The following is a 21,300-nucleotide window of genomic DNA, read 5'->3' as shown; positions in this document are numbered from 1 at the left end:
GGTGTTCTAAAATATCATCATAGGGTTCATCTCTGAGGAAAGTCAAAAAGTTTGGTTACAATGCTTTTAAAGCGCTCATCATGGTAAGTCTTGACCTACCACAGTGTGAAAGGGTCAGTGATTCCCGTAGTTTGATACCTGAAGTACCTTCCAGCCTAGAGGTATTCTTTGACTGTTTCTTTAGAAGGGTGCTATTTTTGTAGGACTGGGTGCATTTAAAAATTACTAATTTATTTAGCAGCTATATATAATCTTTCTTTTTTTTTTTTTTTTTTTTTTATGATGATGAAAGTCCCAAATCATGTCCGTTTTCTGTTGGTATATGGAAGGTAAATCAACAGTCTGTATCATAGCTGTAGAATTAGATTGTTATGAGCTAGCATGTATTTATTTCACCGTACTGGCAAGGTCCATTATTCTGTTTAACTCTCTTGTATTTGCACTCCTCATTCTACTTTAAGAAATCTATTTGTCACCAGCATGAGGAGTTTTCAGCCTGTTCTCCTTCAGGAATGATTCATACTCCTGAAGTACCTTGTGAGTGGTGAATAAGAAAATCAAGTTCTGGTCTGCTTTATCCATCACTTTGTATACGTGAAGTAGCTGAAAGACTGCAATTCCACAAACTGAGAATATGTCAAAAGACTGAAAGAACACTTCTGATTTGATATAATCTGAAATTTAAAAACAAGCTATGCTTATGAAAAAAATGCTTGAAATGTATCATACATGACCTTACAGGTATGGCACCTGGTAGGGAAGGAATTGCTGAGATATATTTAGAATCTTTTCAGTTAGTTTCTCAATTAAAAAAAAAAATCTATGCTTTTTGTTCTTTGAATAAAACATGATGGGATAAATTCCCTAGAAAATAAGCTTTCTGGATTGTTCTTGGTCTGTTTTTCCCTCAAATCATAAATTTCCCAGTAAGGGCCACTCAGCTCCCACTGCTTGTTAGCTTGCCTTATTCCCAGCAACAGCACAACCCCACTACCAAACATTTCTGTGAGTGTGGTGTTCTCTTACGTGCTGGAAGCCAGGAGCTGTCAAGTCCCAAATGTGGTGTAGACAGAAATGGGCACAAAGCTTATACTTTTAATACTGGAAGCCCCAGTGAGGTATTTCTAACAATTAGGGCTCCTTGGGGACATTTTCATATCAGCTGCTGGAACACCTGTGGGAGGACAGAGATGCTGTAAGAGACAACACATACTATGTTATTTGTCCGCACTGGCTGGCTCTCTAAACATGCAGGGAGGCTGTGGCTGGTAAAGACAGAGAGATTTAGCAGTTTACCATAACCCTGCAGTAACCCTGAGCTTTCCACCCTGTGCTCTTTGTGGTACTGGTCCCAGAGCAAAAGTGGTAAAATGAGTGCTGTACCCACGTCAGGACCGTCCAAGTTCATGACCTGAATTAACAAACACGGAGACTGATTCTTTTCACCATGTCAGGCTATAACCGAGGGTCCCCAAAGACTGCAAGTCCCTGAGGTCTAGACAGTTGAAGTACTTCAGTCATCATAATAAAAGTGTTTGAACTAGAATCAGAGCCATCTGAGGTTAGAGGTTTTCTGGCCTATAACCTTTCTTCTGTGGTCTTTTCAAGGAAGTGTCAGGGAGCATGGGGCCTCAGGAAGCAGGGAGGTGGGGGCCTCAGTTCAAAGGCTGCACTCAAAACAGAGTGAAGGTTACAGGTAGAGCTTTGCGCAGCTCTTTCACAGGATTTGTCTCTTCTCACCGTTGCCTGATCCAAAATTACAGATGCCCTATATCACTTCTGGCCTTGAACATCATGTTCATGAGGCTGGGAGGGGAAGAAGCAACCTCTGGGGTCAACCCATAGGCAGGGGAAAAAGGTTGCGGGGTCTGTTGCTGCACTTGTGGAGCTGACAGGTAGGCTCCATTGCTCAGCACGAAGCAAACACAGGTTTGATCAGCATCAACACATAGTTCTTACCAGGTGTAGAGCCACACACTGCATGCAGTGGATTGATCAGGAAGAAGAGGAGATGTTGGGAGCCCTGGCACAGGCTCTGCACTGGCCACAACACTTCTGCTCCCACTTGCTCCCCAACATGCACATGCTGCTACTGTAACCAAGCAGGGCCTCAGGACTGCTGTTCTGAAACATAGCCCAAGGATGAATGGGATCAAATCTGAGCTATGTGAGTTTGATATGAAACCTCTGTCTCCTTCCTTTTGATTTTCATGATGAAAAGTCACATTAAAATTAATAGCAAACACAATTGTAGATACTGTGTGTTTTTGAAAATGAAGAGGATTAACTTCTCTAGTTCTAAATATTGTGCTCCTCTTTGACCTCTTCACTGCTGCCTGCCCTTTACAAAATTCGTGGTGATACAGATTTGCTGGCTGTCCGCAGCACTATATGCAGAAAGGCTGAGCTCATTATTGGTACTTAATAACAACTAATAATGTAGTTCATTTCATTGCAAATTTGGGGTCACTGCTTACAGGACTGTGTCTGGGAGACATATGCTGAAGAAGACTGACTGTGAGCCCTATGAAAAACTTATATGCCTGGAAGGCATGTGGAAATTAAATACAGCGTTTGCATTTGAAGAAAAACAAGGGTTGTACTGCATAAAAAATACAGCTTTCCTTTTCCACCCTTTTCATTCCAGTGTAGAGCACAGCAGGGAGCGCTGCTGGGAGGCTGTGGGCCACACTCACAGAGCTCATACGCTGCAGCAATTCCACCTCAGAAGTATTCAGGATATAACTAACGGATGAGAAAATGAGACTAAACCTTCCCAGGGCACTTGACCCTTGCACAGGAGATACAAATGATTTATTGTCAGGTTTCTTGCCAGTTTATATTGCTTCCAGAGCCAGCTGGGCCATGAGAGGAGTGGGACAATGTGCAAAGTGCATTGCATATAGATTCAAAAACTCCATCAGACCTGTGCTGCTTTTGCAAAAAGTCACCATGGATGCCTCTGCATCCACAGCAGTTAGTTTGTGCACTAGATAAACTGCATATGAATGACTCTTAAGTACATGAAATTAAATGCTAGGCAAAACAGTCTGTGCTGAGATTTCATACCCTGCAAAGTAGCTGTATACATATATTTATATATATAAAATATGGAGTCCACCTTGAATTGGGGCAGGGTATGGAAAAGCACCTCCTGGATTTCTGCCAGAAGCACAGCCATAGAGTCCCGTCAAAGGAGCTGGGATTATTTGCCCCATGCTAGAGCCACTGTGCAAATGAAAGCTAGCACAGGTAGCAAAGTCCCTGAAAAGCAAGATAAAGCCAGGAATAAATGGGTGGAGAGATTACTCTAAATTCTGGTAAGTCTTCATTTGCTTTTTTTTTGTTTGTTTGTTTTGGGATTGCTGAGTCTTAAGGGAAAGTCTGTGATGTAGCAATAGAGCAGGTGTAAAATACACAGATTGTCTGCTTCATCTCTGGCACTCATCCACAGCTCCAGATATTCCCCAGTTTCAATAAATACATTAAAAATAGTTTTTATTTTTTTAAATAAATATGTATGTATTGATGTTATATGATGCATATATATATCATACCTAGTCTCTAAAGTTTCTGTATGTTGCAAATCCCAAAACTATATATGAAAGTAAAAGAGAAACAATCCTTGATGTTTTACTGCCAGTATAATTTTAATTTACAGGAGTCAGTTATTAACTATTTATCACTGGTGTTTACACAGAAACATTGAACAGAAGCGTTGTATGTTTAAAAAAAGGTCTGCAAGAAAGGAGCCATCCTAATATGGAATAAAACCCATGGATTAATAAGACTGTAATTACTCTAAACTACAATGAAATGTGTAATACACGTTTGTAATTAGCTTTACTAATGATTTTAATAACAGTGGCTTTACTGATAATTAATAGCAGACCACAATAACCTGTTTTGTCTGTCTGACAGATTCCAGTAATGAATCCCGTGACAGCACTCCTGGGGACGAGCTGTAGTTTTAAGGCATCATCTTCCCACAGGGTTTGCCTTTGCTGAGCAGATCTTCTCAAGTGCAGTCCTCACTTGTCCACGGAGGGATGTTGCATAAAAAGCCAGCCTGCACTCAGCAACCCGGGGTTCAAACTGGTGCCTATGGGATGAACTGCAGCTTTACTTTTTGCCTTTCCTGAAGCCAGCCATGGCCCTCAGGCATTTCAACAGCTCTTCCTTTCAGGCAGCTTTTTCTTGCTGCCCTCCTATCATTGGAGCCAAGTTTCTTGACGTGCCCAAACTCAGGCCCAGGGAAATCGTAGCAATGTATTGCAGTGGATTTACGTGCCAAGGTTTTGGTATTAACGGGGCTGCAGCGGTGGCCTCTATGAGCAGGGCCCAGCAGCTGCCCCATTTCAGACAGGGGCAAGTTTAAGCTGGCTCCAAAGTGACCCACTGCTAGCCAGAGCCGAGCCAGTAATTGACACTGGGTGGGCTTACTGGGAGAGCAGATTGAAGAAAGGGGAAAAAAACTGCTGTGCAACACAGCTGGGAGAGAGGGGTGAGAAGCAGCCCTGCAGCCCCCAGGTAAGTGCAGCAGGAGGGCAGGAGGTGCTCCAGGCAGGCAGCAGCAGTTCCCCTGCGGGCTGTGGAGAGGCCCCTGGTGGAGCAGGCTGTCCCCCTGCAGCCCATGGGTCCCACATGGAGCAGATCTCTATGTGGAGAGGCCCCTGATATCACAGGCTGTCCCCTGCAGCCCGTGGTCTCCCAGAGCTGTGAGAACCAAGGGGAAGGGAACCCAGCAGCTGGCATTTCTTCTGGCAACACAGCTTGTGCCTGAAGCTGGAGGCGGAGGGCAGCGTTTTCAAGTGCAAACAGTAACCTCAGACAACCTTTCAGAGGTATTTTATGAAGCAGTTTATTTCAGTATAGGGCTATTCAGCTCTGATCCCTTGCTGCTTCCCACACTGGCTGGTTTATGTTTTACCGGCTTGAAGCTGGCAGACAGTGGGCACCTGGCTGCTAAAGTAGGCCCAGGAGTCACAAATGCTTTAAAGAGCTTAAAAGAGAACACATTTCTGATACAAACATGGTCAAGAAACTGGAAATGTTTCTGAGGTAAATCTACCTGAATTAAGAAAACATAACAAACAGGAATATATGTGGTGAAAAATGGAATAAGAAGTTAAAGGCAAAGTGAACCACGACCTTCAGGCAGACTTAAGAAAGGGTGCTTGGAGTTGATTATTGTTTTCCAAAATAGACTCATGACTGAAAGCTCTCCCATAGTTTGTTTTAGTGTGGAAATGTGCCTCTCTGAGCGAGGTATTGCCAGGGTAGCAGTGCTGCTCCCCAGGCCTGTGCTGGTACTGGCAGAGCAGTGCCATGGTCAAGGGGGAGCCCCTCTCATTAGGGGTCTCCTTTGGTTAGGGGTTCTTGTTCATAGGTTAAACTAAGGCTTGTCCCAAAGCTGCAGTGATTTGCACATCTCGATTAAAATCTTTGGACATAGGGTTGAGGTGCTGACTGCAGTGGAAAAGATGAGGTTGTAGGAAGGAGCTGCAAGAACATCTGCACAGAGCAGTGCAGAAAAGGTCAGGCTGCAGGCAGAGGAAGATGCTGCTGGTTGAGATGGGCACCAGCAACAACTGGGGATACAAGACAGCTGAATAGGAAATAATCCATTGTCTACTTGTTTTTTTTTTTTTTTTTTTTTTTTTTTTTTTTAAGATACCAGCAAAACTGCATCAGAACATTTTAAATGTATCAAACAATCAAGTAATTTGACTTCTGATGAGATATTATCATTATTACATCCTGGGAATGCTAATACTAATCCTGAGAAATGCAGGAACATTATAAATGAATTGGAAGAGGAAGGGACATGCATTTTTAGTTAATATCCCGCTTTAAAATATTGTGTAGTGCAGCAAATTATAATATAAGTAAGACATCATTCAATCTCAGAATCTTATGACAAAGTGAAATTTTGTCTATAGGCATGAAGCTCTGTGAGCAGATGAAGAAATCCTAATGAAAATGTAAATGCACCTTCACTGGTGATGTGGATTCACATCATCATTGGACTGACATATCCCTAAACTGAGGCTGAACATTTTGTAAGGTGTATTTTCTGATATTAGAAATTACTTTTGTATGGTAAGCAAGGACTGTGCAGTTGCAGATTTCAAGATCTGTAGAATGATAAAGATGGTAATAATGGATAGCTGAGAAAAACAATTGCTTATAGTGATATATGAATTGAGTGAACACCTCTTCTACAGTGATTGAGGGCAAACACCAAAGAAACTTTATTTCCTCTTTGAGAGAAAAGGTAACACTGATAAATCTGACACACCTACAATAAAATGTCAGTCAAGGAGCAGGGTTAAAACTACAGAGAAGCTTTAGATCAGCCAGAAACCCTTAAAAGCCCGTGATTTTGATGGTGAGGTTTGGATAGTTGATCCCTCTTGTGGGCAGAACTGAGTTTCCTTCTAAGACAAGCAGCTTGGCAGCTCCTTCTGGTGAAAGGTTTGGGAGAAGGTGAGACCAGAAATGGCTCTTCAGGGGTGTGTGAACTCCTCAAATACCATTTTTCTTGCAGAAAAGCATGGACTATGAGGTATACAAAAAGCTGCAACCTCAGTCAATGCAGTATGTGTAACTGGTACAACAAATTCACCCAACAAATACATGGAAGAAGTCTGCAGTAAATTTTGACATTCTCCAAAGAGTGAGATAATAGGCAAAGCACTTTTATTTTATTTTATTTTATTTTATTTTATTTTATTTTATTTTATTATTTTATTTTATTTTATTTTATTTTATTTTATTTTATTTTATTTTATTTTATTTTATTTTATTTTATTTTATTTTATCCATTCTGTTCATTTTTTTCCTTGCCTGCCGCCAACCACAAGGCAGGAGGGAGGGGCAATGCCCCTATGGTCACACAGGTGACACCAATAAATTGCTGAGATAGGCAGAAGGCTTTTCCAGCCATCTTCTCTTGGGGTCAGGAAAATGCACCAAGCCCTCTACAGGGTATTTCTTGCCTCTTTAAATATTTCAGGTATTGAAGGCTTTTTACACCTGTCTTCAGAAAATTTGTAAAGTGAGCAGGTAGTGATGACAAGGAGATTTTTTTCTTAACTATGAAAAAAACAAACAACGTACTGCAGAAGTAAAAAATTCTGCCTGCCCTATTTGTCGTTTTTCTTGCTCTTGGTGCTGTGTATTAGTATCCTAACATGTGTGTAGGTATCATCTTTGATGAACATATGTAAATAGGGGAATTTAAGTGATGAGAGATGGATTTGGAAATGGGAATCTACATGAACTCCTTAGAGACTAAGGATAACTTTTCCATATGACACCAGATGAATACATAGCACTTCACAGAAAAAATAGTTTGGGTAGCTCTTTACTTGCAAATACTATGGGAATGTATTTGGTTTAGGTAAGACAGAATATTTAAGGGTGTGCTGAATTATAAATATAAAAGAAGAGAAGCATTTAAAAGGGGTGAAAGTGAGCTTATTAAGAAAGAGAGAAAAAAAGTGGATTGTCTCTTGAACTTGAGGCTGGAAACCAAGTATATTGAACTGTAAGCTGCCAAGTCCGTAACACACTGTTCAGTCACCATGAAAGTATCTTAAATTCTTCTTGTTGTATTTCTTGGTCAGCTGATACTAATTATTGCATAACTTACGTGCAAATAGGGCTGACTTTGTTTAACCCTTTCAGTCTTGATTGGTCTGATGACAGCAGACACTAGGAGGCCTGAGTGTAAATACATAGGCTTTAAATGAAGAGTGTTTGTGTGAGGCCTCTTAGGGCACTAATGCTAGGATTTGTGAGCTCTCTGAAGGAACCTGTTAGGACACTAACGGAAGGAAATTTTTGTTCACGTGATCTCTGTCACCACAAAATCTCTTATATTACTGCAATGAGAATGTGGCCCAAACCTACTGAGATTAATTAATCAAAGCTTTGTGATATTGAGGTTCCCACATAACGTGTGCTGCAACTCCCTGTGTTTTGGTGGAACAATGCGGCATCCTCTTTACCCCATCACCCTGACTTCAGAAATTTGAAGTCCTGTTCAGTGAGCACATTGTAATATATAATAGATTATTTTTCTGAAAACATCTCGCTTTATGTAATGACAGGGTGTATCGTCACCATGGTCCTCCAATGTCTTCTCCTGCACTCAAAAGCAGCACAGTTGCTGTTGTGGTTTCTCCCAGGGAGCTCTCTCCTGCACAGGGTTGCAGAATGGTTTGGGTTGGAAGGGACCTTAAAGACCATTGAGTTGCAAAACCTGTGCCTTGGGCAGGGACACCTCCCACCTGACCAGGCTGCCCAAAGCCCCATCCAGCCTGGCCTTGAGCACCTCCAGGGATGGGGCAGCCACAGCAAAGAGCTTCCCTGTGCTCCAGCAGCACCCAGAGATAAATACTCTGTGCTGTGTTGTCTACAAGGTGTTGTTGTTAGTCTGCTTTCCCATGACACACAAAGAGCAGTATTATTTGTACATCAGAAGAGGTGGGATCGGGAAAGGCTGCAAAAATGAAAACTTGGGCAACTTTAAACTCAGTACTTGGTCATGCGTAGCCTCATGTAAAAACAAACAAACAAACAAAACCAAGAACCCCAAACCCTGCTGCGGTTTCCATGCGATATCATTTTGAATTAAGGTGAACCAACCAAGCAACCTTTGTTTGGAAATACTTGGAAAATTGAAATCATTTTAAAAGAGTGATATTATTAAGCTAAACGTAGGCAGTGGCCGTGGTTTTGAGTCATGTTTCCATTTCAATAGCCATTTTCCAGAATTGGTGTGCAGTCATGAAACAACTCTTTGGTGTCTCTGAGCCAAGAACTTGATTTACTTCGGTCTCAGATCCCGTGTTGTGTGTTTTCCCCGCGAGGTGGCACTGTCTGTAGTGGTTTGCAGTCCTCTTGTGTCCCTTGTCCCGTGCCAGCAAGAGGCGTCTTGTTCATGTGCAGGGCCGGCAGCCTTTCCAGGCACGGCTCATTTTCTTAGGCTGCCAGTAGCTCATACTGAAACTACTTTTTATTTCTGGGCAAGTTAAAACTTATTTCAAGATACCTTGCTGTCTGAATGTGAGCATTCAATCCTTATAAAACGGCAGATCAGCTCAGGCAGCTCTTCAGTGACTGCTGTGGCCAATGCCAAGGGTCAGTGCGCTTTATTCTGGAAAACAAACAAAAGCAAGATCCAAAATAGAGCACCTCATCATTTTGAATTTTAAAGTCTCCAGATTTGGAGGACAGCAAACTTCTTTTTCTGTTATATACCGACTTACTGACTTTCCTTTTTGTTTCAGTCTCTGCTAGTAAAAGCAAGAGATGCGGTGAAGCGTGCCATCAGTGTTGGGTGCCACCACTTTGACTGTGCCTTCGCGTACCAGAATGAGAGTGAGATCATGGATGCACTACGAGAAAAAAATAAGGAGGGCGTTTTGAGGTGAGAAGACCTCTTTATTGTCAGTAAGGTGTGTCCTTGGGTAACTCATCTCACGTGAGGCCCCTTCTCAGGAGGAGACAAGGTCCCAGCCTGCAGACTCCTTTCTGTCAGGTGTAAGCCCTTTGTGGATGGAGGGAAGGGAGAGGTCAACTCTTGAAAAAAATGGCTTGATGTGGGAGAGATTTTTTTGTAGTTGATATCCATTGTCAGCAATGGAGACAGGAACTGAGGCCGTGCTCTCAGCTGCCTCTGAGATAGGAAGCCTGGCTATTGTACTCGTCGTCACTCCCGCTGCGCTGCCGGGCTCAGCCTGTTAACTCCCGGGTGTTATGTTTTGGTTTGGTTTTCCCCCCGACAACAATGGTAGGAAAAATAAAGTAACTTCTATCTGCTGGAAACTGGCAGGTTGGTTTTTAATCAAAACTGGTGTAATTAAAATCAAAACCAGTTTTGCTTTTTAATTCGTTTTGTTCAATTGTTGTCTAAACTGTTGGAATTTTAGAGCCTCTCTGTCTTATTTCACTTAGCAGACAGGTATTGCTGCAAATACAGTCAGGTGCACAAAACCACACCTTCTTCACAGTGAGTTGTCCCGTACCGTGAGCTGCTTCTGTGTCCTCCCTGCCCAGGATGCTCTGGAGCCGTGAGGCTGGGAAAGGAGCTCCTGGGCTGTGTCCCCCCAGCTGTGGGGCACCTTCCACGGGGAGTCCCTGGTGAAGGAGGGGTGCCAGAAAGCACTCACTGCCCTCCTGCTGGGTTATTTGGATCTCTGCCTGATGTGCTGGCCCATGGGATTCAAGGTATGAGGCTTGAACTCCTGTAAGCCCTGTTGGGGCTCTGCCACTTTTTCTTTTGGGACTGGATGAGTCCTTAGTGCTCTCTAATGAAGAGTGTTGTTAAACCTCATTAAGACATAATGATGAACCTCAGTATGGAGTGCCCAGGAGGAAAGGTAAAGTCATGGCTGCTGAAGATAGGTCTTGTAGTACAAAATCACCTTATTTTCCCCTGCACAGCATTTCCATGTCATGGATCAAATCACCATCCATATCACATTCCTCTAAAAGCCTGGGGTTTGGCCGTTCGGTGCTTATCCAGGATCAAACAGTTGTGAATTCCCTTTTTTCTCTTCTCTCTCTACCCCCAGGTTAAATAAATCCTCACTTCCCCATTGTGTCACATCCCCAGACTTCTCACAACCCGACTGGAGCACATAAAAGTGTCTGCCCTTCCTCTGCCTGCAGGACGGATTCTCCAGAAGCAGATTTTCTTGAAGATTACTGTGCTCATATGGTTTAGTGTTCTTGGCCACCTCTCTCCCCAACACAAACATAAGCCAGGATATCCACCGTGTCTCCAGCTCCACTTGCTTGCTGGACTTCTACGTGATCCCTTTAACTACTTGTGATTCAGCCTACCTTAAACCCATGTTTCTTTTGCAATGACAGGCCAGAGAGGAGCCATTTCCTGCAGATGGCAATGGTATGATCATTCCCAGTGGTACAGCTTTTCTAAATATGTGGAGGAATGTTTGTTGACATGATGAAAAATTCTTGCTAGTTTGAAATAACAGCCTGAAAACTTCCCACTGACCATGCTGGGAGTCGTCTGGGGAGAATTTCCAACGTGAAGAATCCCAGATTGCCGATTGTTCTGTGCCCTGGGGCTCCTTCTTGCCTCACTTTGCCAAAATCGAGGTATTTTTATGCCTACTGCTGGGTGGGCATGGCAGAAGGGAAGCTGTGTGCATGCACCCTGCAGCAGCTGGAGCTGCCCAGTCCTGGTGGCTGGGTGCATGAGTCCAGACCTGGGCACAGGCACCAATTTCTGCTTGCTGTTGGTTTGGGCCCTCTGCCCTCCCTGTTCTCACCAGGGCCAGGTCAAAAGAGGACCAGAGACACGCCAGTCAAAAGAATTCAGTGGTGCTCTTCCCCTTCTGCTTTCTGTCTGACCCCAAGAACAAAGCACGATTTTGTTTCTTGTTTGAAGGAAAAACCTGGTCATGTCAGGCTGCTGCTTATGATAGCAACTTCGAATGAACAGGATTTCTGTTTGGCTAGAGGTGTATCTTCCGCTCTGAAGGCAGTAAATAGATTTTCTCCCGCTTCTTCCGTGTTGGAGGTGCCAAGCTAATTAAGGCTGTCAAACTGTTTTATTGTTTGTTAGTGTGAAAGAAAATAGGAGGTGGCAGGAGTGTAGCTCTGCTTGTGCTATATGGCCACAGCTAAGTGGTATGGCTCCCCTGGGAAATTCATCCGTAGCGAGGATCAGGTTCTCTGCTCTGGCTCTCCCAAAATAGCTCCTTGTTCAGCCACTCTGTTCCAACTACAGGCTTTTTATTACGGGATATTTATTTAGTTAGCTGAGGAATTATTCTGAAAAAAAAAACACCCTCCGATATTTTAGAAAAGAAGATCTACTTAGGGGTAGCATTTCAAAATAGCTGCATTACACTGAAATAATCACACTGTAATAATTGTTAATCCGGAATAAAGCTGTTGTTTTTATGTATGATGACACATGATGTGACACCCTGAGTCTTTGACTAGGATCCCAATGTTCACTGTGCTGTACTAATGCCACATCACAAGAGCATCCCAGCTGTGATGAGTTTCCACTGAAGTCTTTCCGCAGGCATTTTTTCCTTATGGGAAAAAAATAAATCCTAATTCAATAACAAGTCTGATTCTGTGCTATTTCTAGGCCAAGGAAGAGGTGGTGGAAGTGTGGGAAGGGTAAAAGCCATCAGAATCTCCAGCTTCAACTGTAGACAGACAGATCGGCTCTTGAGCAAACCAGATTTGAAACACAAGCCTGCAAATAATCAAGTAAATTCTTCTTCACCTCATCAGTACCTGCATCACACCCATCTGTGGCGTTGCATTTAGCAGAACGTGTCTGGCCATGCAATAGCTTTTATGCCAGGGGGGTGCTTTTTGATATCCCTGTGAGAACACACCTGTATTTGGCTGAATTACCAAGCATCAGAAAACATGGGACTTGCGTTCTGTGCCCTCACTTGCACAGGAAGCTGCAGTTTCACAAGCCTGTGGTGATGCTGGCTCACAAGGCTTCACCTTACCTCTGACTGCAGCACCAAGCTCCTGTGGGCTGGGAGCTGAGCTCTGCAGCTGAGGCTGTGGGGCACGAGGCTGCCTCGCTCTGCTCCTGGTGCCCCTGCACGCATTCCATGTGCTGGCAGGGATCGGAGCTGGCTACATCACTGGTGGGTCGGCAGGACTGGGATAGGTAGGGCTGGGTACGATAACGGGTGGGTGCTCTAGCTGGATGTGGACAGCTGGAGCTTGGAGCCCATTGATATGGGACTATGAGAAATTATGAAAAATGAAGCAGGGAACTGGAAAGGGAAACTAATGTATGAAGATTGGGCCTTGCTGGGCAGGATTGAGAAGAAGAGGAAACAATCTGGAATACTGGCTGACACTCATAAAAACCACAAACTGCACAGGAGCAGTCTTTTCAAAGCTGATGTGGAGTTAGCAGGTCACCATAGTGATGTTTAATCTTGAAGTCACTTCTGTGTTCAAAGAAACCAGCATCTTTTTATTTTTGTAGATTGAGAGCCACCCATATCTTCCTCAGGAAGAGCTGATTAAGTTTTGCCAGTCCAAAGGGATCTCTGTCCCTACATATTGCCCCCTTGGAGCACCCAACTGGCCATGGTAAGAATGCTTTGTGAGATTTCTTCTCACACATATATTGGAGCCAATATCAGAATCAGAGTGTGGATAAGACCTTACAGAGTAAAACTGATATAACTAGAAAAATGCTTGATAATTGCTTAAAAAGGACAAACAGACAGAAACCTTTCTCATGCTTATTGTGATATCCATTCCACTAGTTCGCTCCTGTGCTGTTACTACATCTTCACAGTTAGGAGAAAAAGGATCGTGTGGTTGATGAAAGTTGTGAAGATAATTCTTAACTGAACTTTGGTCAGCTTATTAAACACATAACAAAACTTCTGATCTAAAAAAAAACCACCAACAAACAAACAAAAGCCAAAGCACCACACACTTGCAAAAATAGGAAGCATGCTGTCCTGCTGAGACCTGGGGTTTTTTAATGGCTGACTTGAAGAAATTTGCTTTTATTCCAGTCTCCATGGCTTTCTCTGACCTGGGACTTAGCAGAGAAACCGTGCTTATGAATGATGGGACAACTGCCCACTGCTCATTGTATTTTCCCCTGTGACATGTAGTTTTCCAACTTGTGCCAAAATAACTATTTACAAAGACTTTATGGAAAGTTGAGTTCCAGCTGTCTCATCCAGCATGGAACGCTTCACAAATATTCTAAGACTAGTTATAAAGACCTAGTGTTAAAAGACTGTCAGTGATCACCAATGCCTGGATTTTAACTGGTGGGCTGTTATTGGCACACTAGCCACTTCTACACACAGCATCCCTGGCCAATTCTGAATTCTTGTTCAATGCACTCCCATGCTGTCATCCCGACTTGAGAAAAATAACGGTTAAATGACTTCATGCAATAATAATTAGGAAGTGCTTATTATAGTGCTTTTTCTGTGTTTTTCCTGTGTAAATCATCTCTGATTATCAGTAGGGCTGCTCCCTGTAGCCATGTAGGCAAGTATTTTTTTCAGCTTTCAGAAGATGGGCAGAACTTCTCAGCTTTAAATCTCTGTTCTTTCAGGTGCTCATCTGGCTCCATATTCAAAGAAACGTGAATGTAATTCCCAAACCTGTCACTCCGCACCATACTGAGGAAAATGTTAAGGTAAGAGGGTACCTTATAAAATTCTTAGTGGTGTTAGTCTTACATACATAGAGAAATCCACTCTGCCAGTGGAACAAAGTATCCCCTTCACACCTAGAAATGCAAAAAAACCTTGTTTGTCAGATACCATGTAGGTTACTTCTTTATGAATGAAAGATATTATTTTAAAAGTAAGGACCTGAGACTCCATCTTTAAAACAGATCAAGAAAAAGATAGCAACTTCCACCTGGTGATGTAAAAATGATGCAATTAGGCTCCCACCAGCATTATAAGTTTGACATTATTTCATTGTTCGCTACGAACATGCATCTGTTATGTTCTTTCTAGCACTAATACAACACTTTTCTGCTTCTGTTTTTGGTATTCTTTCTGCAAATGAACTTATACTTGTATTTTTGCAAATTGGTATAAATCAGCTGTTTGGCATCTTGTTTTCAGGTGTTTGACTGTGAATTGGCTAAAGAAGAGATGGAAACCCTCCTCACCTTCAAGAAGTAATACCAAATCTGTGCATTAAGTGAGTGAGTACCTCCTTCTTCCCCTCCTCCTCTGTCTTTCAGCAGGATTGGATTATCATTGCATAGCCTCGTTTAAAGGAAGGGGTAACCTTAGCCGATACGTGTCATATCCATAGCTGCTGGAATCCAGCACCAGGGTTTATTAGAGCACCGTCCATGTTCTAATATGCAGGGACATTGTATGTTAAGACACCTGTAATGGATTTTGGACTAATGCCTGAAAATCAAAATCAGTTGGAAATTCTAAAAAAAAAAAAAAGAAAAAAGGGCATTTTTTTCTTGTTTTCTTTGGCTACTTTATGTAACAGACAGTCGCTGTAAATAAACTCCATTTTAAGAATGAGTTGCAATTTTTTTTTAAGTGAAAATCTGTGCCTGTGTATTTATGCCAACATTATTAGGGCAGCATCTAGAGATCAGAACAGTTATATACAGACTTAGCAAGACCTGCCATTTACTGTTTCCCTAGGTTTACTCGCTTATCTAATAGAATTCTGCAAACTTCCAGTTCACAAGAGAGTCATTTAATATTGCAGAGAAGTTTGGCAATTTCAGCTATGCAAACATTATCTTATCTTCTGAGAACGAGGTCATTGGCACATGTGAAGGTTACAAAGCATGAACTTCCACTACGCTATGTAAGGTAAGCAGGGTTTGTTTTTATTGCAGTTCAGTTTTAGCTCTGCAGAGCTTACACTGGGACAGGGGAGAAAGCTCTTTTTTTCTCAGCTTTAAGACTATATGATATGAGCATTTTAATCCTATGCTTGCTTTCTTATGCAAAAAAAAAAAACAAGAACTATCTTTTTGGAGGACTAATGTGGGCATTATCTTCAGATCCCTCAGGGATCAGGAGGACTATATTTCATTGTTGAAGTGATTTGTAGTGCTTCAGGCATATTAAATCACAGCAGAAGTTGACTATGTATTGCACAAGATGGAAGAACGTAGTTCATGGGACTACTGAGGAGTAAACTTCAAGCAGGCATGAGTTTGCTTCATTTAGTATCAACTACAGTTCTATCCCTCCTTTATCTGTATCTTTACTTTGATCTTGTAATTGTTCTCACTTGTAACAAAATACATATTGTATAAGCATTTAGTAATGACAATTAAAGAAGTTTAATAATCCTGAACTTGTGAAAAGCAGCTTTCATCATAAACAAATCATGATAAACTGTAAAGAAACTTAAAAGATTCTCCTAGTGCTTGTGTTTTTGGACAACAGGTCAAAACATGCAAACTATTTTTTAGTTGCTAATATAAGTCTTCTCATGTTAAATTAATTATGAGTAGACAATGTGATTTTCAATTGTTACCAAGTTCAGTAACTTCACTGTAAATGATTGACAACACTTCAGAGGACACTGAATTATATTTCTGGAGCTGTTTTCATAATGAGGTTTCCACATTTATGAACTGCTAAATACTAACAAACTAGTAGGAGATCAGTATGTTTGGTTTATTGTAGATACAAGTATATAAATGCTGCCTTTATCAGTAGAATACCTGCAGTTCAGAGTGTGAATCTCTCCCAGCAACTCCAGTCTGATAAAAGACACTCCAGTCTGATAAAAGACACGGGAACTATTTTGTTTGGCAACCGTCTTATTTAATAAGCAAAATTTGGGCAGCTTTTAGAAGCCAGGAGCAGGTTTTCACCCTTGTATCATTCCCTTGATACCATCTTGTGTTTTGACCCAAAGGATGTTACTGGATGTTGGTTTTGGGGTGGGGAGTTAGTGTTGCTGCTCAAGTTTTAATGAAGTGTCTGTTAATTGAGACTTCTTGCTCTTGAACTCTGACCCACAGAACTCCTGTAATCCCTCTGGGCTCTTTCAGTCCAGTAGAACAATATGGACCAGCACTGCTTGCAGAGAGGAAGGATGATTATGTAATTAAGGGTCAGGGCTAGGGTACAGACCTCATGGATAGCCTTTGCCAGCTGATCTTCTTTGAAGCTGAGGTTTTTAAGTCTATAAAGGAAGTGATGACATCTTTCAGCTACTTTAGACTCTTACAAAATGCTGTAGTAACAGGTGCCCTAGAACTGGGAAAGCAATTCTGTCAAAAACTGTCAAAACAGACAGTTTAGTGCAGTGGTGTGGACAGAAAGGTGCTTGCAACAGGCTCTTTTCCACACACCCCCCCCCCCCCCCCATTTCCTACACTGAAAAGGTCAGTTACAGTACATCATCATAACCTCAGTTAGAAAGTAAGCTGCATGGAACAGGCTGTGCTTCCTGGGATTGAAGACTGTGGCCTTGTTTCTGTCAGAAGCACTCCTAGAGGAGAGCTGGACCTTTTCTGAAGCAGCAGTCAAGCTGTCAATCCACAGCAGGAGGAGCAACGCTCACTCAAGGCTGGGGTGCACAGCTATCTTGAAACATACTCTGCTTCAGAGGAGTTTTCTAACAGCATTCCAACTTAATCATAACTATCAAAGTTATTTACAGGATGTTTATAGACTGCAGTAGGCAGGAAGTTGGACTACATGATCACAGCAGCCATATAATGGTAAAAAAATTCAAAACAAGCTAGAAGCCAGAGATTGTTCATTTGTTTTTACAGACAATAGTTTGTGTTTTTTTTTTTCCAGCTGCAAAGACTTTACCAGAGGTAGGAGAAAAATTGGGTGGTATCTGTTATGGGGCAATAAAGTATCTTCTATTTTGCAGCACAGCTGCATCCATACAACTTAAAGACAAGATAACCTTCTGTTAGACTACTGCTGCCTCACAACAGCCAACAGGAGCAAGCCTGCTGTAAGCTGCTTAAGAAGCACACTTTCCTTGCTTCACCAGTTCCCTTACCCCAACAGGTGTCACCAGGGCATTGCTCTAATTAAAGAGATCTGTAGAGAGGAAGCCACTAAGCACAATCAGCCTGTATTCAGTTTTGAGGATTCCAAAAATCTGTTCTCTTCTGTTTTTACAAGTTCAGCCTTTGCTTTACATAGAACCTGCTTGTGGAGAAAATAAAAATTGCTGTGACAGGCAAGGAAAGACTCAGGATTCTTTTACAGCTACTGTAAATTCAATTGACAGGAAAGGAGAGAAATTGAGTAAGATCCTTGAGCAGTTCTTTGAAGGACTAGCAGCTTTTCTTCCCATGTGCCTACTTCCTCAGCAGCACAGTCACCCACTTCGTTGGAACTACAGCAAGAAGGTTACATTATCCCAAATTATTATCAGTTTTCATCAGCTATGTGACTGTGCTCTTAAAGCAAACCTTCAGATCTTTCCGAGTCAGCAGTGAGGTTATCCATAGCACCACACTGAACCCAATGAATGGACAATAGCTTAGCATTTTGCCTTTGTATCACAACACGTTGTCCCATGACTTGAGCTTTTATTGTGTGGTTCATCTGTTCCAGTATAGTCAGCCCTTCATTAACAGTTCCAGAGGGGCTGGGTGAAAAAAAGCAACATTCCCCTGCTTTAGAGGAACAACATGGTAACATAGCTAAGGAACAACAGGTAAAATTAAGAACATCCTCCATGTAGTATAATTCCAAGCTTTTCCACAATTTATGTTGAACTCAGTATCATTCAAAAGCAACCAGAATGTGAGGAAACATTAAGGCAGATCTGTTCCACTATGAACTTTTTTGCATTCAGTCCTGCACAACGAGTTCTAGCCTGTACCTCCCTTTCAGAAAGATTTATAGAAGACTTAATAGGATGATCAATAGCACAGGAATAATTTCCACAGGTAGCAGTTATGTAGGCTGAGACTCTCCTTGATCAGATACCAGCGCAAGGAACTATGACAGAACATTACAGAGTCTGGAGCAGCTTGGAAAATGTAAAAGGAGATAGACCAGCTGCTATCTCCTCCACCATATAAGTTGGGAGCATTAAATGAATCTTGCAGCAGACAACTCCCAGACAAATAAGACACCAATTCTTCACAGAAGTGCATGGTTGTGAAAATTATTCCCTTGGAGTGTAAGACTCACAAGGTAACTGAAAAAGGAAGTTAACTGATGGCTGTTAAACACTAAATACCTTAAGCTGCAGTCAGACTATTTAACGAACACCACTATAACACTATTTACTCACCTTAGAAAACTTATTTTGGCGATAGTTGAATAGGATGCTGCAGTTAGTAGTTATTTAATCTGATCTAGTTCAGCTGTTTTTATGAACAGCTATCAACTGTAGTCAGGCTTATTCTAGCAGAATAAACTGTTTTACTTGACATGCAGTTAAGGAAACAACCAGTTAAGAAAACTTACATTAAGCTGAATATGCAGTCTAGATTATCTGAAGAATTTGAGCAAAATGTAGTCCTGCAAGTGTTTGTACTAATGGTCCCAATGCCATGCAGTTTAACAAATTAAAATGTGAGAGCAATGTGACCTGTGAAAGAGTGTTGAGCGGCTTCTCCATTTAAATTCTGGCAGGGCCTTCATAAGACTCAGCTCTATACTTTTTAAGTGACTAAGGACAAGGCCAGGTATGTCTGGTGTGTTACAAATAGCTCACAGTTGCTAAACTAGGGATTAAGTGAGTAAAAAGAAAGTTATTTGTCCCAAGTCAACTGTTCTGTGCCTCGAAGACCTCTGTTTTCTAGTAATACCTTCACCTTAGTGAATACAAGGAATATCCTGAGGAGTTTCCTGTGGCCCAGTTGTCACAGCTCTGCACAAGCCTTACAATATGCACTTGTGTCAGTCTCAGGAACAGCAGGAAGAGCCTTGTCTTCCCCAGAGGGAAGTAAAGACTAAGTTACAGAGCATTATATACAGTGGTTCCAACCAGCCTGGCTTGTGTTCCAGTATCAGAAGCCATTTTCTCCCGAAGCCATGTTAACTGCATGCTGAAACATACTGTACCTGTAAGACTGTTGGTGGTATCACATCTCAAACGAGTCTGATACTGATGGCAGCTTCTTGTATTCTCCCCTGCTACCCAAACAAAACTTGGGTTTTGAAAAGGTACCCCTTTCCCTGACAAACCAGTTCACCACTGCTCTTGGCTACTACTGAAATGCATCTATTCTCTCCAAGAAAATCTTTTAACATGAAAAAAGACCCGCTGGTCTAGTATTTCAAGTAGCAAGAATGCAACTGAAAAAAAAACTCATGAATTTTGAGTGCAAATACTAATTCTACAGGTCCTACGATTGATCATATTAGGACTGATCATATCTTGTTCTTAATTTTTCCTGTGAGCCAGCTGGACTTCCCTTCCTAGGGGTCCTACAGTACCACACTAGCTGTTGCAGTGGTGTCATGAGAAAATCTAGTTAAGAATGTCAACAAGGTGGAGTTGAACTACAAGTTCTTAAATTGAGAAAGAACAAAAAAAAAAAACCACTTCATTGTGAGAGCTACAAGATTGTATTTGTCCTTAAAAGTTTCTTTGATCAGAAATCCAGAGATCCGTCAAGCCACAATAGAAAAACAAATGCTGTGAACAGTTATAGCAGGAAGAACTCAGTTAGCAGGAATGCTAGGCTCCGGATACCATAGTCTTTGATCATTCCACTTTACCTTTTAGAAGATGAAAGCAAATCTCTATCCTGGTATGTAGAGAGTAGCCCAAGCATGGGGTTTAAATTAAATGAAGACTTGGCTGTAGTCTAAAAGGCTGGTTCTTCCCATTTCAGCCTTGTTTAATTTTTCAAGGCCAGATATAATTTATGGAAAGATTATAGAAAGTTAAAAATTAAACAAAATTAAATTCAAAAAAAAGCCTTATCATTGATCTCTCTCATTCCCTTCCTACTCTTCATCCTCTGTCAACAGCCAGCTTTCTGTTCAAGTTTAGGCATCATTTCTTCCCTCAGATATTTGTTTTTCCTCTATTCCCACTCATATTTCACCAAGCATTCAAGTCCTCTGTTGGTTAAGCACTGCCTTGTGTCCCAGAATGACCCTTTCCAAATTCTTCCCCCTTAGGTCATCCAGAAAAATACAGAGAGAGCCTGTTACAATACCACTCCTCTCAGAGAGCTTGCTGATCTTCCCTCTGCTGCAGGGCAGTCTGTCTGAAAGCCTTCTCCAGTAAAATTCCTACTCATGGAATGGAAAAATTCCTACTCTGAGAATGGAAAAATTCCAGGCACAAACTTCCATAAAGTTACAGTGAAATGAAAACAGAGGAAGTGAACAGAGCCTGATGTGCTATTTTGGAGTCCCTTATCCGCAATATAACTCCTTGCTGGAACACTTGGCACAAAGATGTTATTTCCAAGCAAGTCAACAATGCCACAAACAGTTTTCTGTCACAGCTCAGACTAATCTAAGCCCATTAGCTGGTCTGCTTTTTCTTGATGCCTCTGGGCTTTTATTTATCGCATTATAAATATACAGAACCACTTTTGGAGCTGAAACTTTCTGTGTTTACCTTTAAGACCAGACTTTAAAGTAATTATAATCAATTTATGTTAGAAGAATCAGCACTGGAAAAGAATATTGCTTAGAGTCAGACTGATTCTCTCCCCTCCCCGATGCATCTTAAGTTAATGCAATCTTGTCTGTTGAGCCTGTTGTAAATTGTTCTGACCAAATGTGTATTGCACAAAGTCTGGCATCAGCTATACTGGAAAGATTTTAAAAAGCATTTGAGGAT

The 21,300-nt window shown here is 41.7% G+C and overlaps 1 pseudogene across 1 annotated transcript; it reads left to right on the top strand.

The window, feature by feature from the left end:
- The first annotated feature begins 6,556 nt into the window (after nt 1-6,556).
- Nucleotides 6,557-14,726, top strand: LOC311219984 (aldo-keto reductase family 1 member B1-like; annotated as a pseudogene). The gene is made up of 10 exons: nt 6,557-6,568; nt 9,300-9,439; nt 9,970-10,021; nt 10,123-10,239; nt 10,888-10,972; nt 12,143-12,267; nt 13,016-13,122; nt 13,302-13,332; nt 14,117-14,200; nt 14,640-14,726. The product of its transcript is annotated as an aldo-keto reductase family 1 member B1-like (transcript).
- The last annotated feature ends 6,574 nt before the right edge of the window (nt 14,727-21,300 follow it).

The sequence above is a fragment of the Netta rufina genome (assembly GCF_964035555.1).
Source record: "Netta rufina genome assembly, chromosome: 1".
NCBI classification, from domain to species: Eukaryota; Metazoa; Chordata; class Aves; order Anseriformes; family Anatidae; genus Netta; species Netta rufina.
The sequence above is the reverse complement of the archived record's forward strand: the minus strand, read 5'-3'. Positions and strand labels throughout refer to the sequence as shown.